Here is a 27,953-nt window from a genome sequence, read left to right as displayed (position 1 = left end):
CATCATCACTTTGTGTAGAAAATCTGATTAAATTACGACAGACTCGCATATGTCTCGAATGTTGTCCCAGTAATACGATCCAATTATAAACAACGGATCAGCCAAAACATACAGTAGAACCACGATTATCCGCGAAAGCGAGTTCCATAGGCCTTTCCGAAATTTGTCAGTGAATGGCAGCCTTTTGCTCTTTTGTTTTGGTTGTGGCTTTCACATTATCTGACCAATGCTGTGCACGACCTTACAAATGGATGATTTAATGATTTTTATGATATTTTAAAGATTTAATGACGTATAGATAAAACAGCCTGTTTCCCGAGTTTAAAACTCATTTTTAGTCGTTTCTTGCATTATCTGCGATGATCTCCCCACTCTACCCGCACAACATTCGTTCGCTTGGTTTTTTATGTTATAGAGACTTCAAACGTTATAGTCCATTCGTCTCTAGCTTTGATAAAGGCCTTTTTTGAAAATTTAACCTAAAACCCGCTCATGCCTCGAGAAAGGCAGTTTATGAACTCGCTCGACACACGCAACCGATGTTGACACGATGACACACCAAATCAGATGTTCACGAGTACAATTATTTGCCACTCGCTTCTTTTAGAAAGAGAAACTGAGTGAGCGCAAATTGGACCAATCGTGCAGCAGAAATTCAAATCAAACACATAATCCATTGTACACTCCCGCTTTCTTATTGAATGGGCAACTGGGAGTCCAATTGCTCACACCAATCGACCAATCAAAGCGCGGGATTTTCGTTCATTCACGTTTTCTTACTATGAGCAAATTCATGGGTCCAATCGCAGAACTGTTCATTGACTGATCTTCTAATCGAGCCCATTGAATTTACCTTTTGCTATAAAATTCCTAGTATTTCTAACAAAACTCATTATTATAATATCAGATTATTTTCAGACACAATTCTCGTTCAAGATTTTTCAACCACTTGCAAAAAACATGTTTCTCCGTTACATGGTATAAATGTTTTATACAGAAAATATGATAACATAAAGACAGCCCTAAATCAGACAATTCATTCCTCGAGGTCTGCTCTTATCAACACATCCGGCGATCCTTTTTTGGTATAGATAGAAGAAGATATAGGAGTGCCTTTCATCAGATTAAAATCCATTTCCAGTTTCGTACAAAGATCAATTTAGCTAGCGCAAACATCAAATGGACTAACAGCACTTGTCACTATGTAATTGTAGAACATATGGGAATTTAATTTTCCGAATTTTCCTTTTTCCCTTCAGAGTTTTCGGAAAATTTTCAATTGTCATGTTTGGTTGGAATATTTTTGGTTGAAATATGTGTAATATTTTTATGGGACCCCCTCTCCATTCCAGAGGAGGGAGGGGTGTCATACCATCATAGAAACATTTCTCATACTCTAAAACCCTCACATCCCAAATTGTGCTTGATTAGTTCTCGAGTTATGCAGAAGTTTGTGTTTCGTTTGTATGGCAGCCCCCCTTAGAGAGGGGGGAGGAGTGTATTCACCATAGAAACGTTTCGTGCCCCGTAAAACCTTCACACGCAAAATTTTGTTCCATTTGCTTGATTAGTTCTCGAGTTATGCAGAAATTTGTGTTTCATTTCTATAGAGATTTTCCACATCTCTTTCTCTCTGAAAAAGAATTTACGATGAAAAACAAGAGACGAAAATATCAACAATACACGGTTCATCGAAAACTAGATTGATTGACTGAATATTTATCGTGCATCCGAGCGAGGATTTCGATCTCTATTTGAAACATATCGATTCGATATGTTTTGAAAAATGTTGCTGGTCGAATTTATCACAGAAGGGTTCTCTCAGTTTCCTTCTCAGCTAACCCAGGGATAACTCCCGTCGCCGGCTTAGAAAATGAGAGAATAATACGCGCGATAAGTTATGAAATATAACGCTAGTCGAGTTGATTATAAAAGCAGGGCCCGAAATATTCGAAGATGAAAAATGAAGATCGACTCTACTCTTTGTAGCTTCTCTTCGACTAGGACTACTTCAGCATTCGCCGTCAACAGAAAGTGAATTGACTAGAAAATGAATTGACGAGTGTTGAGAGCGAGGATGACTGATGAACTATTCTAATCAATACTTATTCTAATTGACGTTACTAATGAATACAAATCTGCCTCTTCATTCAACTGACTTCAATCCACACTTCTACTTCCCCCTGACGCGAATCTCCTTACCCGCGCGCACAATATTGTTTTACGTCCATATAAAGTGAAACGAAAATTTGAATTTTGATGCAAAAAAGTAGTTACACCATTCATAGGCGGTTTGTTGTCTACCCACCGTGAACACAAACCAACGAACTTAGACAGTGATTAGGTATGCTGTAAAGATCCTCGCGTTGATATTAGAAAATAGCGTGCAGTTTTGGAGGAATTCTAAACAAAATTTCATTTTGTCTCCGAGTTCAATTTTGTTAAAAAAACCTACAGAAAAACGGGTTTTCACAAATTTGTCAGTGTTTCTGAACACAACACTGCACGCTATTTTATATGTGTGAGTAATTTTCGTGTACGATACAAACAAATCTAGCTCACTTATAGTATATGTCAAACCACGTTGAACTCAAACGTCGATACATGCATACGTAATACATGAGAGAGAGAAACGAATTCATTTTGAGGGGAATGCATATTGAAGTGAATGCAATGTAGTCCATTAGACGGGGAAGAATGAAATGAGATAGTCGAGTCGTAGAGGGAGATAGCGACTAAACGCCCTTCTGACTATTGAGTCATGTTGACGGAGAAACTGCGCGAAGAAGTCAAAAGTCATTTCCAATTGATCAGCAGACAGGTTACGTTTTTATGAAATACAGTTAACATTCATAACCATTTTCACTGCGAACGAATTGTGATGCATACTAATCGAAACGGAAAGTCTCTATGATTTGTTTGATATGCTATACATTACAATTCCCAAATCCCAAAACGGTTTGGATTATTGAAAACTGGAAGCATTCTCATTTTACCAAACATTTGTTCTGCCGATTTGTGTGCTCACCTACCCGTACCCGTTCTGGCTGTTTTAACTTATTTGGTATAAATAAGCCATCCGTGATTTAAAACCACAGTCTCGAGCGAGCAAGTGAACACAGCACAACATTTATTCCTAATACTGATATCACATTTATATACACACAGCTCAAAACATGAATGAAAAGAATGGAAGGTATTATAAAACAGTAGTTCAATTCTATTCACATTCGCTACAACAAAAGAATAAGAAACTATTTATATCAAAGTGTGAAACGGAAGAGTATCTAGAATTTTGGAATATGGACATCAGGGCTTGGAAATATTGAGCTTGTTAAGTAATATTGAAAATAGATTTTTATCAGTGTAACGCGTTTATTTCGCTTGTCGGTACTGCTATCATTTATTCGACGTCAAATTAATTTACAACTGTGTTCATTCATATTCATTCTGTTCTATCTGAGCTGTCCTTAAAGTTCGAGTCACGAGACTTCATTCACACTTTTTCATTGCCATCGAATTGTCAGGAATGTTGTGACTGTTCATTATCAATATCCCGATAATTGTTCGATTTCCTCATTGGGACAGTGCCTTGCTTATTCAGTATTGCTGAAGTTACTCCGAAATGGTAATGCAAATCGAAAAGCCATTTCGATAACAACATCCGAGATTATCTTACAAATACAGGAAAACTCTCTTTTTGTGCGGTATTTTTGCGAGATTTTTTTTTTGTGCGGTTTTCTGTTCTTGTGCGATTTTTTTTTGTGCGATATATGAAAAAAGCATAATTCTCGTCCATTTATATTTTTTTCGATGGTTTTATGCATTTTAGCGCGAAAAAAGCATATTTGTGTCTAAATTATCCATTTCGTTAATTATTCCCATCCTTCCATCAAATGATCTAAGTTGCGCATGACTTATTGCCTTTAGAAACAAGTTTCGAGGAGCACAACACAGCCACGTGCAACCGAGAAGGCAAACTGTACCATCGCAAAGCAGGGAAACAAAAGGAAATCGAACGGTGAACGACGTGGATTTGAGTTATTTTCTTGGGGGAAACTTTTTTATGCGGTCCCTATCTACCGCACAAAAAGAGTTGTTTTTTTTTCAAATTGTGTACCTAACACGACTTTTCAAAGCTACTGGTGAAGTTTCGTGCGATTTTTAATGCGATTTTTTTTGCGGTCTCTTTCCCTCGCACAACAAAAGGTTTACTTGTACGGTCTGGTCTGTTGAAGAAGTTTGACCTGTTTGCGAAAAAAATCTCGAACTATTCCCAATGCGGTCGTGTGTTGGACACCACCTTTCTATTATTATTTTTTTGTTTGGTTACGCGATCTTGTATCTCTGGTCTTTTTTAACCTATGCCGTTTAATTTTTATCATAGAACTCAATAAACCTGTACTATTTTGACTCATATTCCGAACACTTCATTTCAAATCAATGTTTAAAATAATTGAATAATGAAATATATATATTCTTTAGAGTATATCCCTCCATCAACATTTTTTTTTTTTTCTTTCTTTATTAAAGAGATTTTCAGCCAAAGGCTGGTTCATCTCTAAAATCCATCAACATTTATAGGTATCAAAACAACATCGATGTTCAATAAATATGTAAAATGAAGCATTTTAACTGAGACGGAAACCTTGCTTGCTTGAACAATTTAAAACCACCTCTTCCTCGGCTTATACCGTCGATTCCTTCACACTCGGAGCCCTATCCTAATTTGTTATCTCTATTATGAATTTTCTGTACATTGTTATCTTCCTAAACTAAGCTTACCGTTTCGTCAGTGTCCGGGAACGATGTTAATATTGAAAGAACGTGTATAATAATATCAATGACTGACAAAACTAGGGATATTTCCTTTTGTTCAAATTCCGTGAACGCAGAGCGGAGCGAAAGAGAGATTGAACGAAACTGAATAAATCAATTGACAGTAGCTCGCTGTAATTGTGAGGCTTGGCGTTGGTTCATTTTCGGTATCTCGAATGCAATGGTATAATTATCAAATGTGGGCTGAAATTCAGCTGAAAAGATTGATGTGAAACAGATGCACTGATGGACATACACTGCATTTGTTTGGATACAACGCAATGAGGTACATATAGAGGTGGAGCAGTAGGCGAAGTGTATCTGTATTGGCAAACAAAATATCGTGTCGTTATTATTTGCATTCAATATGGAATGTATATGGAAGAAACAAAACAATGTTGAAAGTACTCACGGTTGCATGATAATTTGAGCCAAAATTCGCATGAGATCATTCAACTGGTTGTTTTTTAACCGATGGCAATTATATCGTGGCTTATTTCGATTATTAATGTGGTTAAAGATCCAGAGAGCAGTCGTATGCTTAGTTCTCGAAAACAGTAACATTTTCGGTGAAATTTTGATTAATTGGCCCTTATTATCTCACAACATACACACAGACACTGAGAGCCTTCGAAAAATCAACTACATAACGGTAAAATAATGAAACTTGGGGGAGTGAAAATGCCGCATGGAAATATCACTTTTATCCGTCTTTTTCGACGTGATTTCACTAATATTCACTCCACGATAACACTTTAACCTCATAGTCAGCGGGAGCTCTACAAAAAATAAGTTTTTAATTGATAAATTACTTCCTGAAAATAGCATTTTCACATGGATGCGGTGGGCAATCAAAGATAAACACAACGACTGACGTCACTATTTGCGAAATGGTTATGGCAGCGCATGCTATGTCGCTCGAAACTCGACCATTTCATTACCTTTTTTCCAGGATATTGGATACAACGTATGTTTCATGGAAGCATGTCTTCAAGTCCCAGCAGGAAAACCTTATTGTGTCATGTGCTGGGGTTTGTTCCCACCACAAGTGAAATACAATAATACAATTCCGTAGTCCGAAAATGCGGTTTATCCTGGGACTAACAGTTTGCGAGGTATGACCAATTGCATATAATGAAAATAATGTTTGTGAAATTTCTATTGTAAGGATTCTCTATAATTTCACCAACATGATTTTCATTATATAAAATTGATCATATCACGAGAATGGTTAGTCCTAGTATAAAATCTCATGATTAGTTTTTCATGTAGTGTTTTCATATTACTTTACTAAAATGATAACGATTTCGCAAAGTATTATAATAAATTTTTAAAAATTCGTATCTTCATTTTGAACAATCCGCACCAATATATGTCGAAATTTGAAGAATTGTAAGCATTTTCTAATAAAAATATATTTTAAAATATCGAAGGGGGGAGGGGGCTTTTAAGATATAAAAGTTTCTAACATAAAATTCTGTTTCTGAGGTTTTTATCGGTGAATTTGAAATGTTATTTTTCCTAAGTTGATGAATAATTCCTCAACAACTTAGCCGTACATCATATTTTATTCGGACGTCTGTGCTTTGAGTAACGATTAAAAAAATGAATGATTTTGCATACGCCCTTCTAGAAAATCTGACTTAAATGAAATTGGTCATATGATAATGAAAATTATGATTTCGGGTAGTCGGGTAGTCTGCTACCAAATGCAGAATTTAAAAACAATCGGAGATATTCTCATCAAAATTTCCGTTTTTCGGCTGATTTGGCGTGGAGTTGCTCTATTGTATAAGTTTTAAAAAAACTAGTCTTCACTGGTTTGATTGTCACCCGCGTGGCACAGATATAAAGAATATGCAATGAATGTTTTCGATAAGTCGTTCCTTTCGGATCTCTCCCATGGTGTGTGAACGTTTGGAACTGCTACTTCAGTCATCGCTCGGAACACTGTATCCTAGATTTTCACATCGCCAGTCTGGATCTGGAATACGAATCAAAACCCTGTAGATAGAATGAGCATTCTATGATTTCAAATCAGAATCTGAACTCTTAGGTCTGCCTCAATGATCTGATGTTATTACTCATTTTAATATGAGAAATTTTAATACCATCAATAGGTCGAATGGAGCTCCTGGCTGTAGTTTCATAACAGTACACTTTTTCGCGTTCCCGGGGTATCGTAATAATGACGGCTCAATTTACCATTTGATCTATCAGTTGGAAGCACCTCATTAAATTGCTGTGTTACGCATCAATAGCTTAACACCATTCGATATTATTTACTGCCTGGACGGGTTTTTTTTTTGTTTCAGGATTAGGATCAGGTAATATATCCCGTCGATTGCTAATGGAGGCGGTCCGTAATCCTATCCATCCGTCCGTCCGCTCAAGAGCGAAGGATGTAGCTTTAAATAATCGCACCGGGGCAGCCAGCTGGATAACTATATTTCGAGTCTAGCTGTAAAATATTGTCGGGTCTAGTGGTGAAAAATTGAGATCGACATGTTGTGCGGAGTATTACTGTTGAGCTCGTCAATGCTTATCCACTCAGAGGAACGGATGGACGTTTCGAGAAACGACGATTGTTTTTCTTGGAACCTTTCGTGAGAGACACTCTTCTCCGTGAATTTATTTTTCAAGTTCAATTTTTCTTAGAGCTGCACCCATGTTCCCATGAATATTAATGGTAATGTTAGATTATAAGCAAAGAATGTAGAGAACAAGTTATTCCAATTGCCAATGCTCTTCGCCGTATCGGGGCCATAGTTCATGAGAGTGTACTTATGATTATATTTGCCTTGAAGGATATCCCCGAAATCGAAACGCTACTGGAGGCCATGTTCGGCGCATTCCGGTCACATCGAATCTCATTTATGTATACACATTTTTCCAGCTCCATTTCCGTTGACCGGGGTGAAAACGAGGAAAGGGAGCATAATGTATAGATGTTGATTTCTTCTTCTTCTTCACTAGTTGACTCATGCTGAGGTGCGACCTGCTGAGTGCGAAATGGTAAACTGTTTGCACCGTCGTTCCTGCTCCGTTGAATGATTCTTGCCATATTTCGCAAACTGGGAGAAGGTTGCGTGGTAACACGCTGAATTTCATAACGTTCAGCGTTTGATTTGTTGCTTTCCTCTCGCTGCCTGTGGAATAGGGGTTTGAGGAATAAAAATGCACTCTGAATTTATACTGAACAAAACGATGCTATTCGCTTAGTAAGCGATCGATCGTGAGTTCAAAACTCAGGGCCCTCATTGACCATCTTTGTGTTGTTACAGAATAGCTACGTCCATGCAACAATCATCAGCGATGGAGATCGATCCACGGTCGAAATAAGATCGATTCACCCATACAACTGCTCTGCTCTGCAAGACACATCGGGCTGCTGTTCTATAAATAACTCAACAATGATCAATCAACTGTCTCCGCTGTTCGGTGGTCCAACTGGATAATGGAAGAACAGAAAGAATACTCTTACGCCTGAAATGGCTACTGTGTGAATGTACCATATGTAATGGTATAGAAGGAATACTGGCGAATGACAACTGTGTAATGTGCTAATTATAGATATGATAGCCATGTGACATGTACACGATTAAAATTCGGCTCTGTTACGTCTAAAATGCTAATGAGCCTTAAATAAATAAATGGGATAAAAAAAAGATGCTGCAGCCCTCCCAGTCTAAATAAGTAAATAGCCGGGGGAATGATTGCAAACTCTCAGGAATATATTACTGGAGACAAACTGCCACATTAATAGATTAATGTCGGAAGCTTCCGGGACGGGTCTGGTAATGGTCTTTTCTTTCCTATGCATCAGTTGTATATGTATAAATGACCTCCCTCGCACGTGCCAACGGCACCGACCGAGATTTTCTCGTAAGACGGAATCACACTAGAACTTGTCACTTCATTGAGATTGATGACAGTACCATCTCTGTTTAGATTGAAGCTTCGCTAATGTAAGGATCTATAGCGTGAAATGGCAGATAGACATCGAATGGAAAACCTGATAAAACTTTTTTTGTATATTCTAATCAACATCTCCTGAAACTAAGTTCATCTAATTCAAATGGGAGACTCCTGAACTCACGTTTTCTGCGAGAGAACTAATCCGATGTTTACCTGCAATGATAAAAATAATAAAGATCGAATTAGCTAAAGTCGTAATGTGCGAAATGTGTGGCGTAAAAAATTAAGGTCTATTAAAAATGTATCGCAACTTTCAAATTTACGCGGGTTACATATATTCAATTCTAGATTTTTCTGTGGCATTATGTTGGTGCTCATGTTTCCCACTTATGCAAACAAACACGGCTATTTTGAATGTTCAGTTAATTTTTGACAACTGTTTTTCCGACACGTGTTTTGGTTCATCTTCGATTTTTGCCTATTGCAAAAATGGATCAATGAATCTGTATAAAATTTTGTGTGGAAAAAAATGAAGTGCGCGAACACATTCCGAATGTAGATTGTGACATCTGGTGAACCTACCTTGGAGCGAAACAACGTTTATCGGAGTTCGGAAAAATGTTCTCGGGGGGTCGAAAAGATGTGAACGACGCAAAGCGTGCCGGAGGCCCGAACACGTCAAAAACTTGAATCGAATATAAGTAATCCGTGGGTATACAAAAATCGTGATACTGTAGATGCCCCCAAAAAACATCTAGAATCGAATATACGTAACCCGCGTAAATTCGAAAGTCGCGATAGTTTTTAAACAGACCTCGTATCATCAAACAATACTTATAATTCATGATAATTGTAAATTCATGTCAATAAATCACGTTAAACAGGACAGTCAGATGAATATATTGCGGCAAATGAGCAACTCTTTTCAACGAAGGCCATATTTTATTATTTTGAAAAAAGGGCACGGATTTTCTGAGGCGAAAAATCTCTGGTTACGTCTTCCTTCGAAAGGGAGATAAAGCTATTACCGCGTCTCTTGAGCTGTTGTTAAAATATTTTTTTTGGATTTAGATATTCAGTACTACTTTATTTCATATTTAAATGTGTTCCTACGGCTCTTCTTGATATGTGTGATTTTTTTCTGATTCTTTTCAGTGTTGCGCGGTAGAAAAAAATATTTTTTATACAGGGTTTTCCAACTTAAAATTCCGAAAGTAAATTGAAATAAAACACACTTAGAATTCGAATTTCGATGAAACTTTTATTTCAAATTAAAGTTTGGTTTATGCCATTATGTGTGAAATACAACATCATTCAAATGTCCACCTAGGGCTTCCTCGCACACCTTGATCCGGAACAGGTAATTTTCGATGACTTTTCGGCACATATGGGGCGGTATCTCGGTCATAACTTCACGAATGTTGTCTTTCAAATGTTCAAGAGTTTGCGGGGAGTTGGCATAGACACGGTCTTTCACATAAACCCACAAAAAAAGTCTAGCGGGTTCAAATCGCATTTCGCGTTTTGGTGAGGCCAATTGGCCGTCCAAAACGCGAAATTATGCGTCCCTCAAATTTCGTTTGCAATATGGTCATGTTCGGTCGTATTGTGTGGCACGTGGCGCCGTCCTGCTGAAACCACATGTCATCCGTATCCATTTCTTCAATTTGTGGGAAAAAAAATCGGTTAACATGCGGCCATAGCGCTCACCATTCACAGTTACCGTCTCGCCGTCCTCATTTTCAAAGAAATACGGCCCGATGACTCCACCAGACCATAATGCGCACCAAACAGTGACTTTTGGCGGATGCAATGGCCTCTCAACAATCTCGTGTGGATTTTCTGAGCCCCATATATGGACATTTTGGGTGTTCACATAGCCACCGAGTTCCAAATGTGCCTCATCGCTGAAGAAAATTTGATGCGAAAATTCAGCATTTTCGTATCAAATCAACGTATCGACGTATGCCCGACGCATTCCATGGTCACCACGCTTTAATTTTTGTACCAGTTGGACTTTATATGGATGTAGGTGCAAGTCCAAATGCAAAATTCGCCACAATGATGTGTTTGACAAGCCCAATTGCTGAGCACGCCGTGGAATCGAAACATTCGAGTCATCCTCCACAATGGCAGCAACAGCAGCAATATTTTCGGCCGAACGCACATTACGATGATGCACAGGTTTCACAATATCCGCTACGGATCCAGTTTTTTCGAATTTACGCACTACATTAGCGATTGTGGGCTCTGTAGGCCGTCCATGACGACAAAAATCCGTCCGTAATGCTCGAAAAACATTTGCCGGTTTTTCATCATTTTTATAGTATAATTTAACTAAATTAACACGTTGTGCGATGCTAAAACGATCCATATTGTAAAATGGCAGACATTCAACTAACGATATGACGCTTTGGTTGACAGCTATGTCAGCGCAGGACTGTATACTTTCGGAAGCCCGAAATGGAAAACCCTGTATTTCCAAAGGGTCTGGCGGAGTATCGAAGTGAAAAGTGCCCCAAACCAAATCACCAGCTGTATGGAAAATATTGTATAGGGCACTAAATAAAAAAAAATGACAGAAGAACCATATATTTGAGTCCTTATATGGTACACCATAGGATCTATGGTGAAAAATTTTTCACACCATTCTCAATAGCTGTATCGATAAATATTTCCAAACATTTTTTTCATCAAAAAATCGAATAATAAAAAACGATAAATACGCGGTACAACTTTTTTTTATTGTTTCTGGCATTTCCAAATTTCGAAAAAAATATAACTTCGAGACCCATTTCTGCTCTAATTTTTATTTAAATTCGTTCGTATGTGTATTTTGTATTTGTAGAAAAAACAACACATACGACGCATTTAAATAAATTAGAGCAAAAGTGGGTTGAGACTAATACACACCCGGGTTTTTTTTTACGCGGGGGATACGTACGTCGTAAAGAAACCGCATAAAAAAACCGCGTTAATTGTAAAATCCGCGTTAATTTGAAAACCCGCGTAAAAAACCGCGTTAATTGGAAAATCCGGGTAAAAAAATCATGTCACCTAATGATAGATATCAAATGGGACTATCCTAACGTAGAACGGAAGTAAAAAGTTGATTGTTACACGCTTCCGAAAACGCGTAGTTTTTTCCTGCAATTTCGTTGGTTACTGGTAGCTATATTTCGGTTTTCCTCACGAATGAGGACATCTGCTGTTGCTAGAAGATTCCTTTGTGATGTGTACACTCTACTGCCGATACACGTGCAGTACCACTGGTGGACCGTCCAGAGCTAAGTAGACAGGGAAATCCATTCACGAATCGCTGCTCGTAAAAACCCTGCCCCGTTGTACAGCCCGCTGATAAGGTGCAGCACTAATTTCTTTCATAAGCGCTAAGTTCCGTTACAAGCACTAATTACCGTAATATGCTCTGAGAAAACATAAGAGATAAATGAGAGCGGGGGGAGATATGATATTGCACTGGTCTTTTTTACGCAGGTACCGCGTAGAAAAAAAACCGCGTTAATTGGAAAATCTGCGTAAAAAAACCGCGTTAATTGGAAAATCTGCGTAAAAAAACCGCGTTAATTGGAAAATCCGCTTAAAAACCGCGTTAATCGGAAAATCCGCGTAAAAAAACCTCGTAAAAAAACTGCGTAAAAAAACCTGGGTGTGTATGATTAATATATTTTTTTTCAAAATATCGGAAAGCCTGAAAATATATATTATTTTTTTTGTACCGCGAAAAACTATGAAAAAAATTATGGAAAAAAACACATACACTTAAAAAAGTCTTAGGAAGAAATTTGAATACAAACTAGAGTAGTACTGAATATCAAAATAAAAAAAAATTTAAAAAAAATAATTTAAAATGAAAATAAAAATTTACTTAAAACTTTTTGTAGTGTTTGATTTTTTGATGAAAATATTGATCGATGCACCTTTGTAAGATGTACTTTCAGTATTTTTTTTTCATATTTTTGTCTCAAAACTATTGAGAATGGTGTGAAGAAAACGAAAAGGTGCATTTTTCACCATAGATCATATGGTGTACTATATAAGTACTCAAATATATGGTACTACTGTCAAAATTTTTTATTTAGTACCCTATACAATATTTTCCATACAGCTGGTGATTTGGTTTGGGGACACTTTTTGCTCCCATACCCAGCCAGACCCTGTGAAAATATTAAAAAAAAATATATTTTTATACCGCGCAACACTAAAAAAAAATCTGAGAAAATCACATATATCAAGAAAAGCCGTAGGAACACATTCAAATATGAATTAGAGTAGTACTGAATCTCCGTAATGAAAATTGACGAAAATTAAAATATTGTTCCATATATTTGTCCTGTGTGTTTCTGTGTTTATCGACCCATACAGTCAAAAACGAGGAACTAATATAGCGGCCAATCATGACTTTTTATACACCTCTACGGATCAAACGCGGGTAAACCGCTAACTCGAAATGCAAATGCAGTTTTCGTTCTATAGACACTGAAGACATAGGAAACATTGCAATTTATGCTCCTTCCGTTCGCATCTTATTTTGTGATATATATGAAGGCTAATCAAGATTTCGGATCAAAAGAGAGATCAAAAAAGAAATTTCTATACTAGTTTCAAGCTTTTTTCAGAACAGTGTATGTGGCACATCACCAAAAACGTTCTAGGTCGTTAACTGCTCCAATTGTGATGTAAAAAAACACAGAACCTCTACAACTGTGCTTATTGTAAACAGGGCTCGGCATAGTCAAAGTCAACTGAGGATAGTCAGCTGACTATCTGACTGACTATATCTATCTCATTTCATTCCTCCCGGTGAATTTGACTTCATTGCATGTTGAAGTGATTTCCCTCCGAAACGAATTCGTTCCTCTCTCTACCATGTATCACGTATGCATGCATCGATGTTTGAGTTCAATGTTGTTTGACATACGCTACAGGTGAACTAGATTGTTTTGGATCGTACACGAAAATTGCTCACACGTATAAAATAGCTTGCAGTTTTTTTTATCTGTATTTTAGTGACTTTCAACAAATTTGGCTGGTTCGTCATTTTGCTTCCATTTTTGGAAGTGTGTGTACGCTATTTTGCACGCCAATTACTAATGCTAACGTGAGGACCTTTTTAGCATACCTGATAACTGTCTATGTTCGTTGATTTGAGTTCACGATGGGTAGGCAAAAAACCGTCCATTAATGGGGTAACTACTTTTATTTTGTTTTTTCGGCATTTTCAAGTTTTTTACTTCTCAGACTTATACTCTTTTATTCCAGTTGTGAGAACCCCACTCCTCTCCATTCACATCGAAGACCTTTATGACGTTTATTGTCTTCCTCTATCTATATCTATATATCTAGTATAAGCAAGCAGAAGTACGGTACTGCGTTTTCTCACTAATTTTCCTCCCTTCTATGGATATTCAGTTCGATCAGGAGAATTATGTCAGCTCAGATAATGTTTGGGTAGATGCTGCTATCGATATATTGATCAATAAATATTTGTCAGTATATAAAATTTAACACAACGTCGTAGCTGATTTCGAGACAAACTCGAAAAAGTTTTACAATACAGTCTGCAATCAAGTTCTAAAGCGTTTCAAATTCTAAAGCGTTTCAACCCTTTGATCATCAACATGGCGACTATTGATCCAACTATTGCCCTAGAAAGAAAGCATATGTCAAATGTTCCCCTTTTACAAAGTCTTCCGAATATTTGTAATCGAACTCGATAATGGATTTAGGGAGATCCGAAGCCTGGATTTTACTGACTTCACTGTAAACGAACACCAGGAAGCTTTTTTCTTTTGAGGTAAAATTTCATCCCAATTAGTTTTAACTATTTGACATTAATTTTGCTTATCCCAAATTGAGAAAACATATTTCAACATTCGTGATTCTGCCGTATTCCTCAGCAACAATTTGATTGACAAATTAAAACTTCAAAGTAGAACAGGAACATAAACTATGCAAGAATGCTGGCTTTCAAAAATTATCTAGAAATAAAGAATGATGAAGGAAAAATAAAGCAAAGGCAGGATTAGTTAGAACGAAACATAAAAAGAAACAAAAGTATAATGTTAAAATGAATGCTCACAAATAGCAAAATTAAAAATGCTACTTACTGACACTGTCAGTGTACATCGCACTTTTTATTATTTATGTAAACAAAATTGACAAAAAAATAAATTCTTCCAGCTTTTCCATTTTTTTTTCAATTTTATTCAGCTTTCTCAAAAATTTGGTTGGCATCTCTAAACAGAGCACATTTATTGTTCAACGGTTGTCTTATATTTCAGTTCGTCGAAGCTAACTGAATTGATAAATGAACAACACTTGTTCTGTAAAATATATTGTTACTGGTTTTTTTTTTGTTTTTTTTATTTTACCCTCCACTGTCTCCCACACCAATAGGCTCATAGGGAGCCCACTGGTAGTGGACACTTACTAACAGCTAAAGAAAAAAAAACAAAAAAAATTTAGGAAAACATGGAGAGTAAACTATTAACTAATAAACTAAACTTAGTGAAATCCCAGTGGAACTTAGTTCCTTTGAAGGGGTTCACTTAAGATAGGAAACAAAAAAAAATAAAATAAAAACAAAACAGTGATAACATTAATGACTTTGGAGACTATTTTGAATTAATTTAAAACTTTATAACAATAAAAATAATAAAAAATTTATAAAAAATCAGAATGGTAAAGTATAAATTCTAAATTGGTTGCCTCTACATAAGCAGCATGTGGAAAACAAACAGGATTTAATCAGTCGCGATTCAGAAGATTGATTATTGATACAAGTATTTATATTTTGAGACAGAAAATCTGGTCCAACGTGAAATAAATCATTTTGCTTCGACAGAATGATATTATTATTCTGCTAGTCTGATTTCCATAAGACTACAAAGTACAGCAAAGAAAAAACACACATGACAATGATTATGATTATTTCCTTCCAGAGGACGAGTCCCACGCATTGTATTGATTTATATAGTTATACACAAGGTTTATCAAAACAAGATGTTGGCACAAACACACGTGGGTGTATAATTCCGGGTAAATATGATTTGTTTGTCTCCTGTTAGACTATCTTCGCAGCTTTTATATCAACATATTTTGTCGATGTATTTTCGCCGATGGAAAACGTGCTCTAATTGAAACTTAACCATCATAAAAACATAAAGAACTATACCGCGATCTCACCATCTATATGCTAAAATTCATTCATGCATCGAATTCTACCTTGTTTTGCGACGCATATTTTGGAAAAAAAATCGATATGGGTTTGTTATATCTGGCCCTAGCCCTAGTTGTACTGTGACATAACTCAAGATAACTGAACTAAGGAAAACTGAACTCAGATACCTCCAGGCAAACGGATGCCCACAAATCGAATCTGAATTCACGGTAACTGAATATGATTGAGTAATTGCTTGTTAGTGAGTATAATTTCGACATAAAAAATGACAGTTCGAACGAAGCACTTGTGTCCGAAACGATTCCAACTTTGCTTCCAACTGCATCACTCGAATATAATTCAAAATCCGAAATATCTATGGTAGAATAAGCACGACAAAATAATAAACATCAACACTCGGATGCTGCTGGTGCTACCGTTGTGCCATTTCGCGGGCTCAAATTAACGTTGATTGGGTTTCGCTTCGAAGCTTGTCTGTCTGCAGATGAGCTGTCGTGTTTGCACGCCAATTATTTATTATTTTTCAATTCATCCTTCCCGTACGGATTGGATTGCATTATAACGATGGGAGCATCATTCGCTTCCATCACGAATGAGGCAGAATAATTAAGTTTGAAAAAAAACTCCACGTTTTGTTTGTTTGTTTATTGGAAACAATGATCAATTAAAAATTGTATGACACATGGCATCATAATAAATTGTCAATCGAGCTACATATTTTTACAACTTGTGTGAACAAATGTGAATTGATTGGCTCAAATCCGCTTTCAATGAAACGTTCCGGAAGCGTTTATATTATCGAGAAATATCGTTTATCATCCGGTATGAAAATATGAAACCGTAAGTGAGTTTCTAAATCTCTAGATTCCTAGTCAGTGCAAAATAACTATCAAACTGAAAATATCATATGATTTAAAAAACAAAAGATGGCAAAGGTATGGAATAGTTTTATATTCAGCATTCAAATTTGAATGTAGAAGTCGTTTACTAAACATTTTGAACTTTTTGTGGAAGTGAGCGTTTTCTTTGTTTTAATTGAAGCGAAAAAAATAATTTTAAACTAAAAAGCTAAATTTGCCAATAGGATTGCGGAACTACAGATCCAGAACAGTCAAACAAAAGCCAGTCAATGTAAAATCATTTGTTTACATGAACAAACAGAACCAATTTGATCGAAATGTGCCAATATCCAGATGATGTGGGTTGTTCGGTACAAATATTATCCGATTAGACCCTGATGCTCTATGCTCTGCTTCTCATCGTTTACGCTGACTGAACAAGAGCATCGAAAACAAAGAACCACCACGAAAACAATCCTTCTGCTCCGCCCTCTGTTTGAATACATTAACAAATCTTCTCAATGAATGAAATGGAACAAGTTCCAAAAACCAACCATTCGCAAACTCTATTTTTCGATGCAATCAGTTTACACAATGCCACGGCCATCCAATAAAGAATGTCTTTCACCACTTGCCGCTCCGGTAAATGAACTGCGAATGTGATGAATCCTATCCCCGATCGGAATGACACTGACAGATGCTTCCGCTCTAGCTAGGTCCACCTCATCATCTTCTTATCATTCGTTGCATCTAGTCGCCTCGGTCTAGTAACAGCTTTGATAAAAAGGAACCGGTTAAGTTCCCCTCGTCACTAGCCAACCGGTACAAAATGACAAGTCGTCAAAAGGCTTCCCATCTTCCACCACGGCGAGAATGGGGGCACGAAACAGAAACACTACAAAGGGCTGATAGATACCTGCTTTGCTCAGCTGCCTCAATCATATTGGCACCGTTTTCCACCAAAACACAAGTAGAGCAAGGGGCGGCAATGCGCTGTTTTGTCCTTTCCATCGTTCCTCGAATGACATTGCCGCTTCCGCGACGTAACGTAAACGATGACCACAGAGCCTAAGACTCAGAACACAACCGGTCTTCGCGGAGTTGGTGGTGATGTGTTTGTTTCCACCTATTTCTTCAGGACAAGGGCCAAAATTATGATATCCTCTTTTTGGAAGAGCCTCGTTCGCTAGACAATCTGGTAAAAAGCTGTTCATATTGTGCCCATTCCGCTAATTGTCCGTAAATGAGAGAAGAGGACTGCCGGTGTAATTTAATAAACCTGAAATGATTGTTTGTTAAGAGGGTGATGAACGGTTGCTAATGTTCGGAAGGAGTGAATCGTGTTATTGAAGGATGTTTAATTTTGAACAAAACCTAATTAGCTGAACAAAGGTGAATCGTAAGTAATGCGAAAGTCCATAGAAAACGATTCAATAATGATACAATTCCAATCGGTTAACGAGTAGAACTGTAGAAGCTTCAAACTTCTTTAGTTCATTGGTTTCTAGCCTTGAAAAAGCCAATACGTAAAGCTAAAGCTAAAATGACGCTGATGGCCATACAGCAAATCGAATGTAATGAATGTTTCGAGGATTGGGTCAAGCGTTGGCATAAGTGCGTTGCAGTCGATGGGGAGTACTACGAAGGGAACAATATCGATATTGATGTATAATCTTGTATTTTCCATTTCCTGAATAAATTCCGGGAATTTTTTTATCAAGGTAGTATTTATGAATAGTTAAATGGATGCGTCGTCAACGAGAACCATGCTGTGTTTTAATATTTTGCCAATGCCTGAGCGTGTTCGAACCATATTAATCTGTCAAATAATAACTAATATACAACACGGTGTACCATGCGGCTCTAATTTCTGAAAATCCAATTTTCACATCCATTGCCCTTGACTCACTCTATCGATGAACAGATTCGTTCTATAGACTCACACAATTATTCATTTGTCCACCTGCATCGAATAGTTTGACATCGATTAGCAGCGGTTTAATGTGGCGGTTCGTACCTAATTGAACGAACGCGAACGATGCGAACGATTAAATAGCGAAAACAGCTGTCATGTTTCATGTGCTACCATTAAAATTGACATCAGAATCGGCTGAGTGGGTTTTACCAACTTCTCATGGGTTTGAATGTCGGTTTTACTTTTTATAGTAAATGTGGAACACATGGTGTAGGCTCTCAATTCCTGTTGAATACATTCAATGAACAATTGAAGCATAGATCATTTTGAAAAGGGGCACTTCATATTGGCGATGGTGATAAAATATGAAAGCTTTTGACACCGTTTTGTGGATTGTGAATAGTTCTGTAGTGCTCCCGTGGCCGAGTGGTTAGCGTCATAACTAACATGCCGGGTGTTCGGGTTCGATTCCCCTTCTGGTCAGGGGAATTTTTCGTCAAAGAAATTTCCTCCGACTTGCACTGTGATCACGCGTATTCTAGAGCTTGCCACTCAGAATGCATTCAAGGCGTGTTATTTGGCATAGAAATCTCAACTAAGTACTAATAAAAATGACGCAAGTAATACTACGTTGAGACGGCGAAGTTCCTCTAGGAACGTTAGTGCCATTGAAGAAGAAGAAGAAGAAGAATAGTTCTGTACGGTCTAAAGTTTGCATTAAAAAAATTGACCAAAAATTGCCGATTTTTCATGGGTTTACCTTCACACGCACTAACGAAACCATCTTCCGACCCATGCAGCATCAATCGTAGTAACCCATGAGTTAGCAGAAAAAATTTGACAGCTCTATGAGTTGAACTCTAACCGTGATGGCGAAAACAGTGAAGCTACTCCGTTCAGAAGTGTGCGCGTTTAAAGAACGGTACCTCGCCGCGTCGTAAACGGACATCGTGCGGCACATTGTGGATGCCGGATACGCCCGTTGCGACATCTACAACATTTTGACACTATTGGACAGCAATCAAAGCAACGAATGAAAGCCCGGTTCCGGACGACCGGCGACCTTGAACGACAAGAAGCTCCAAAGGGTAATGAAGAGGAAGATCGAGGGAAAAGTGGCTATATCGCTGCATGCGCATGGCCGGGAGGTTGGTGCAACCGACCAAACAGTGGAAAAGTACCTGGCGAACATTGACATACATGTCAGGAAGTCCCGTCCCAATGACGCAGAGGCTGAATAAGATGGGCAAGTCAAGTGGCGGTGGTGATGGACGACGAGACCTATATCACCCTGAATGGCAACGACTGGCAGGGCACTTCGTATTTTATTTCCCCAACGAAGGAAAAAGAAAACTCCGAAGTGAAAATTATTTCACAAATCTGTAAGAATAGGATGCCAAAGTCGATCTTCTTTAACTCTGGACTGGCCGTGAACAGAGAAATTTATAGTACGAAGTGCCTGCCGGAAGTAGCGTCGTTCATTAAGAAATACCATAACGTCGAAGACGCTGTGTTCTGGCCGGGTCTGGCGTCGGCCCACTACTCGAAGCGATCGTTAGAGGAGATGGAGCGGCTGATTATCAATATGGTACCCAAGTCGGCGAACCCGCCCAACTTCCCCCACCTGCGTCTCATCGAGAATTTCTGGGCAAACCTGAAGTGTAAGATCTACTCCAACAATTTTGTCGCGGAAAATGAGAAGGAATTGATAAATGAAACGAAGAAAGAACTCAAAAACATGCCTACACGCATGTTTTCGTCCGCCATGGCGAATGTTCCGGTTAACTGTCGGAAGTCCGCTCGCAAGGGCGTAGAATTATTTTTGCAAGTAAGCTAATATAATTACCTTCCATGGGAAATTTATCAAAGTCAATTATCTCCAATCAATTGTCTTGATTTTTTTTTATCACCATCCGAAAAAAGTCTATTCTTTTTAATGTGAACGTTACGTTTTTCGCAGTTGAAAACCAATTTCGTTCTGAGATATTCATCATGCGAAAAAAAATTTCTTAGTAACCTCGAGAACCCAAGTACTGTGGCACGAGTGATAAACAAGTACAAGGATACTCTGAAGACGGCTCGCAAAACTGGAATTAAACCTTTGATCGTCACGTGCGGTTGAAGATCATTCAAAAAGTCAAGGCTGATCCCAGCATCTTGGGTTATGAGTTTTTCTCATCCGCTATTTTCCAAACAGTTTTTACTCGAACAGCAACATGAGGGCGAACGATCTCATGATGGAATATTATCGACTCCCTTTGGAGTGAATATTGATTTCTCAGGGGTCGACATGAACCAAAACTGTTTTTGGGGGTCGACGAGAAGGCTCTTGTTTGAAACTTTTAAGATACTGTATAAGTAGTGTTACGTGAACCAACTTGACTGACATTGTAGTAGAAAGTCTTATTGTTGTACTTGTAAACTCAACATAAGTGCGTATTAGATGAAAAATTTGGCAAGTGCATTCATTTGCGTTCCATATTTTTTGGAACTTGAATGATTATACATTCATCTTATAATTTAATTTCAGGCGATTATATTAGATTCTAGAGGCGAATGAACTGAAAAGTTTAAAGCCTCTTTAATTCAACATCATCATCATCATATTAGATTGGTGGAAAGTTACCAAGTTCACCCATCACATAATTTTATCTTTAACTTTAATTTTAATATTTTTTTTCAAAACTTGATTGCCTACTCAAGTATTTGTAGGTAATTTGTATTAACATATTCACAATTAAACTTAATATTTATTGAATTTTATACCTATTTATTTTGTTGAATTTGGATGAGAAAATGATATCAATTACTCACTCAACCATCCGCATTTTTTTTTAATTGGTAAGTATTTTGTATGAATAAGAAAAAAACATAGATTTTTTATTTTAATAAATTTAGCCTACGGATCTGAGGTATCGCCAATTTCGGGAAAAGGAGTCTATTGCCCAATATAGTTTCAGGATCCCTGCTTTAACCGGATCAATTGTTGCTTGTGATCGTTTGTACATGTTTCAGCAGTTTAAAGTGGATCACATCCTTCCGATTCCACCAAATTCAGAGCGTTAGTTTTACATTTTGGCGTTTTGAGTTGTTTAGATATAGCTTGTCCAATTACTCCCAATGAAGCTCTGTTTGCGTTTGACACGAATCTTGATTGAGTGATGTCTCTAATTCTTCTGGACACTGGATTTTGACTCTCAAACGCCTCATAACACAAGGGTTTTTTGACCGTTTGACCCTCCGAAAGGAATTCCGAATGGGCAACATCATATCAGTAGTAGTAGTGTCAACTTCAAAAATAATTAAAAAAAAAGACAAATGTTCAGCGGGATGATTTGAAATTACAAATTCCTGGTATATATTTGACAGAATGTTATGTTCTTTTTAATTATTATGTCATACGCAAAAGTTAATTTTCCGAATTTATGGTCAATTTCTATTTGTGGCGGTGAGCAAAGAGTAATATCCGATTTGGAATGTTTGATTGTTTGCTCTTCGTAGTGTTTTGACTTTTAAAAAATTTTACATAGAATGTAAATATTTAAATAATTCTACATCAAACATTATATTATACAATCCGATTTAAACAGAATTTCCTTGCTTTTGTATGTTTCCCACGGTTTTGGGTCAGTGATTCTGCAAGCTCTGTTTGCGTTTGATACGAATCGATCGAGTAATGGCTCTAATTCTTCGTCTTCAAACGTTTCCGGTTGACCCGATCGCTTTTTGTCCTTATCACAAAAATCAAAATTTTCAAATCGTCCAAACCATTCTCTACAAAATCTATTAGTTAGTACAGAGTCACCACAAACTCCCACGAGTATTCGATGCGCTTGTAAACACTTGTAAACAATATTCAATTGACAGATGTCGACACTTACCGATTCAGCAAAAATCAGCTGTCGCCATCGACTATTTATAGCACCTTGAGCCGTCTTGTGGATATCGGGAATGGTGTATCTTTCATCTTTACATGGAGCTATTCGACCAAGAGGTGTTATCTGTAACCCGTTAGTTGTGCTGGCAATGTACATAATAAAACGAATATCATAGATAAATCGGAAACGAGCAAAATTTATTTACATACAATATAAGGCAAAACAACAAAAATAGTGAAAAAATTAAATGCCGTTCTTCAATATCATAAGACCATAACATCATAAGAGACTATTCTTCTATAATGGCTTCGGAATGAAAAACTGTTCTTCTTCAAAACATAACAACTTGAAAATTATGTATCTGTCCGTAGTGTAATCTTCGAAAGAATTGCTGTTACAAATATTAGGTGTGCAACTGAGTTCTCGCTTTTTTAAGAAAATGCAAATTTAATATGAAAAAGTTGCTGTGAAAAACCTCTCATTCGCGATGCTTGATGACGAAATGAAAGCATATGATGCTCAGGAAGAATGCCTCTGCATTGTTTGTTTTTCAAAGGGTTGAATAAATCTTATCCTTGAACCTCCTGAATAGGCAAGAAATTTCCCAACCACCTAATTGAATAGAGACTGTATGCAGACGATCAAAAATCAACATAGCTCGAAGTCGTTTTAAAAAATTGCCAAAATGTTCGAGAATCGACACGTTGCAATCCCCCCGAAGAATAACATAGGTGGTATTCCATTATCCCCGTTTGAGAAGATTGACCATTAGACAAAAAAACCTACACCCTAGTACAGATGCGAAAATGATGTGCTGCGAAAATACAGAAGCACCAGAAACTGCCATCTGGTGGATGGCATGAGAATCGACACGGTGCCTCCACCGAGACTGTGACATGGAAAATAATGATGATCATGCTTCAAACTACAGAGAACTATAGAGGCTACAAAATTTCTCCGTTCAATTGCCTCTAGCCTTGAAAAAGGCTAATTTGCAAAAATAATAGCGAATTCGTTTTTGATCAGTTTCAACCCCAGTGCCGCACTAACTGCTGTCAATATGTTTTTTTATTCACTCAGTTCGCACTCAGTGTCGCACTAGTTCGCCCCGAAAGCTGTTAGTTTCGCACTGAGATGTTTCACGGGTTGGGTTCACCAATACAACTATACTGAACTGCCAAGTTCCGAGTATTGTTTTGGAAAATCTAAAAAAAAGACTATGAAAATGGAAAACCTGCTTATATATTGTCTATATATAGTCCAATATTTCCTATATCTACATTATCCGTAGAACCAAAGCTGCATTTGCTTATTTTATTTTCATAAACACGTGCCCTGTTTCATGATTCGGCATTTACGGCATTTACATTACTGAAAGGCGTAGTTCTACGCAAACAAATAGGTAGCGATTTCTTAGATTTTCGTTATTGTTACACACACAAAATGTGATCCCGCATCCGAGCTTGTCATAAAAAATGTGGCGTGTTGTTTGGCAAAAGAAATCTCGACTAAGTACCAATAAAAATGACGATAGTAGTACCTGCTTGAGATGGCAAAAGTTCCTCTGTGAACGTTAGTGCCATTCAAGAACACACATACAAAATGATTTGAAATAAAGTAACACCAGATGAGCCAACCAGAAGAGCCCAGCGGGTTGCTGGTTACGTATAGCTGGCTTACGGTCATTACATCGTGTTACAATCAAAACGAATATAATAAGATGAAATTTCAATTGGAAAAAAATCAATCGGGAAACCGTTAGTAGTTGTTTTGCAGCTGTGCGGATCAGTCGCACGTAAATCGTTCGCTCGGAATGCAAATGCAGTGTTTGCATTGTGAACACTGAGACTCGTACACACAGGTCGTCGCGCGGATGTCGCCTATAGACGACGTTCGTAACGAAAGGGTTAATGCTGATGTCGCACATAACAGTTTAGCGCGATTTGGAAACCGAAAGTAAAATCACTTCGGCGGGAATAAAGATGTCATATTACGGTACAATATTGATCGTACTTTCAAATCCGAGATGAAGACTCGATGAAAATATTCTGCGTCTGTCAGGTGAAGAGCGTTTGTGAATTATAGCATCGCACGTACATATCATTGATTTTATGCGTTGCCAAAGAAATATTGAAAAGGATGTCACATTGTATTGTTTAGATTATCAGAAATGAAGAATAATACAGGTTAATAGCTACATCCTAAAATCTACGCCAAAGTTGGTTCTGATTGCCTTTCTCAAAATTAGAGGCGATAAACTTTGGAGTTTCAAACCTCTATAATGTAAAGCAGTAGGGTGTTCCCAATGCATATTTTGTATATTTGTTTCAACAAATATAAATGACCTTCCCAAATGTTCTGTCCTTCAATTTATTCGGTGAGTATAGCTGCAGGGATTACCAGGAAAATACAGTAGATCCTTGATTATCCGCGGAAATGACTGGCAAGATTAACGCAATAAAGGACTAAAAATGAGATACAAACCCGAAAAAAACACATGTCAGCATGAAAACTATGTTTTATCATTACAAAAATCATTAAACTATCCATCCAAAAGTGGTTAGATAATGTGAAAGATATGACTAAAACGAAAGAGCAAGAGCACTGATATTCACTGACAAATTTCGGGAATGCCTATGGAATCACTATGGAGCTATGGATCATCTGTTCAATCAATCAATAATCAAGGTTCTACTGTATTTTGTTCTCCTAGAAGCTATGTCAAATCAACGCTGCGAGGCTGAACACCATTAATCAAACAGTTAACTAACTTGTTCCCAGCCTACCACGGCCATTCATAGAGAACAAAAACTCTACCGACACTCGTCGCTTCTAGGCATCCGTAATTTAAACTCATGTTTATGACTTTTCCATTGCCTTTTCCCGCCCACTAAGGCCTCTGATTTCTATCCTGACTGACGCGCGAATTGTCGGAGTCCAGCATCCCGGCAGCGGAGGGGAAACAACAACGCCATCGAAAGCAATAAACAAGCTTTTCAATTTATTCACCCGACTGCCTCTGACCGGCTGAATATTTATCTCACGTCAAACTGGCGCAGAGTATGTACTCCCAATAGGCACTTCGACGAGATCATACGAGACCACGCGGTCCAGGCGGTTAGGATCAACGCTGCCGGTTGTTTTCCCTTTTCTGATTATTCAATTCGGTGAAATTGATACTAATAGGATGAGTTGAGAGTCAGGAACCGTGTCGAAACTTTTTTGTAGATGTCTTTGTGTACTTCATCCCCCCGAGTGGGATAGTGTCTATTGGAGAATTGAAACATACGTTTTAAATTTAGATCTATCGAGACAGTATTTGTCATATGTATTAGCTGTTCGACAAATTTCGACTGCTGACTTTGCCATAAACTATATGTTGCCCAGACAGTTGACAAGAGGATACCTGTGTAACAGTTTTCATGTTCGAATGACAGCCGCACGTTGCTTTCGTTGGGTGGTGAAGGGGGGTCTCGGCCCCAGCGTCGCATCTTTAAATAGAGCGCTCGCTCCAAAAATTCCCCACTCACTCACGCTCGTAGGAGTGTTAATTTTAGCTAATGACACAATCAATCAGCGGCTTCGACCGCGCGCGGGGCCCGAGGAGTCGAGCGACACAGCAGTTCGGAATTCGCCACACATTGTTAACGACTTTGTTTGTTTATGTCAATGCTCACTTATCCTGTCTCGTAGCCGGAGAATGTGGCTCAACTTCCGAGAAAACAAATTACGTAACAGTGGTGAATAATATTGGCACGTGTCGCGGATCGATGGGCTTATCTGAAATGCTGCAGAGGACACAAGTGAAAGTTTACGACATGTTATTCTAGTGGCAAAAGAAACATAGCCAGTGACAGGGGGGAACAGTCGTATAAATGTAGCCTCCGTTTATTGCTAGGCATTAGTTATTCCGAGGCCAGTTTTAGACATTGAAGCTTTCCGCGATGTTCCCATCGCTCATCGATGCTTGAATTTCCTAGAACCTCGAGGGTAAATAATGAAAATTCAATTGGAAATGTAATCAAGCGCGTGCCTTTGCTCGTTCTGATGACACCGACGGCAGACTTGTTTCTCTTGTATTACAAAAGCAAACACCATCGGAAGAAGTATTTTTCGTCTTTTTCATTTGATCCACCCACCTGAACATACGTCTTCCTTTACCTGTTCGGGTTCCTTTTATTATTACTGAGAGGAAAATCGATGCCTTCGATTGCGCGAATAAATGCCAATCACGTACCATTGGCTGGTCATATGAAACCATGAATTGGTAGTTCATCCTCCCAAACGGAACTATAAATTGCGATGTTGTAATCTCCGGACCACCATCAATCAAATAATAATCATTTCGCGTCTGCAATTCCATAACATGTCACACGCCGGACCGAGGGGGAGAGGAAGGATATAAACACGCCTCTGCTGCCAAAACGTCGGTTATCAAAATAATGAAGGAAGCAGGAAGCGAAACAAACGAACCTGAAATACGTGACAGCTCGCAGATTGTGGATATCGTTGACAACAAATGCTTCCACTCACAGAGACACACCCTCATTCGTATACACTAAGTGTCTGTCATAAATGGGAAGAAAAACTTTTGCTGAGTGTATCATTTTTACACCACCCTCATTACACCAGGCCCGTCTCCTTCCCGTTCAAAGTACTTCCGAATGTTTGTTTTCAGCGAACCGTGCGAACATCATAAGAACGAGGTTTTATTGCTATTTGAAAGAGATGGCCCCCGAGCAGGGTGGCGTTCGAGACATCGAACACCCCACGCAGAGTTGTTTTGATCTGTTGTTCCTGTTGTTGTTGCCTCTCTTGTCTCTTCTGATGGGGTCAAATGGTGATATACATTTTTATTTGTTGTTTTCCACAAATGAAGACACACAAACACATACGAGACCCTACTGTTTTTCAAGTATTCAAGTATTCACATAATTCACATAAGTATTTACATAAAGCTACTAATTTATGGAGAAGTCAGTAGAGGGTTGGATTGTGGGTATACTACTCTGAGAGTATTTTTAATAGCTATATGAAGGAACCGTGAAACGATGTATAATATAATCTGTATAAAATCACGAAACGAGATCTACAGTTAGTGTCAAAAAATCAATCGATACATCGGGCCCATTATCTAATTCAAGAGTTCCCTGATCTAAAGCTTACCCAAAGGGAAAACTGGGCCATATATTGTTGACGTAGAACTACGTCATTCAGGAAGGGTGTCAAATCAGAAAACAGGTTACGTTTCTATGAAATAAAGTTAATGTTAATAACTATATTCACTGCGAACGATTTCTGATGATTTGCATACCAATTGAATTGGTAATTCCTTAAGATTTGTTTGATATGCTATACATTACAATTCCCTAATCCTTGAACGG

The 27,953-nt window shown here is 37.9% G+C and overlaps 2 protein-coding genes across 7 annotated transcripts in view; one reads left to right on the top strand and one right to left on the bottom strand.

Annotated features, from left to right (window-relative positions):
- Window positions 1–27,953, top strand: part of LOC129776181 (uncharacterized) — a 445,403-nt gene that overhangs the window by 283,445 nt on the left and 134,005 nt on the right. The gene's annotated exons all lie outside the window — the stretch shown is intronic.
- LOC129776180 (uncharacterized) overlaps window positions 1–27,953 on the bottom strand; it is a 338,043-nt gene that overhangs the window by 263,728 nt on the left and 46,362 nt on the right. Inside the window, exons 2-3 of one of the 6 annotated variants that reach the window (XM_055781654.1) lie at window positions 22,573–22,711; window positions 8,918–8,949 (exon numbers count right to left, since the gene is read on the bottom strand). The exons of 4 other annotated variants lie outside the window; for them this stretch is intronic. The gene's annotated coding sequence lies outside the window, so the exon portion shown is untranslated. Of the gene's footprint in view, window positions 1–8,917; window positions 8,950–22,572; window positions 22,712–27,953 lie in introns of those variants that run through there. One more of the 6 variants, XM_055781656.1, reaches the window with a different exon arrangement.

This window comes from Toxorhynchites rutilus, chromosome 3, assembly GCF_029784135.1.
Source record: "Toxorhynchites rutilus septentrionalis strain SRP chromosome 3, ASM2978413v1, whole genome shotgun sequence".
Taxonomy (NCBI): Eukaryota; Metazoa; Arthropoda; class Insecta; order Diptera; family Culicidae; genus Toxorhynchites; species Toxorhynchites rutilus.
Note: the sequence above shows the minus strand (reverse complement) of the source record. Positions and strands in the feature narration are given on the sequence as shown.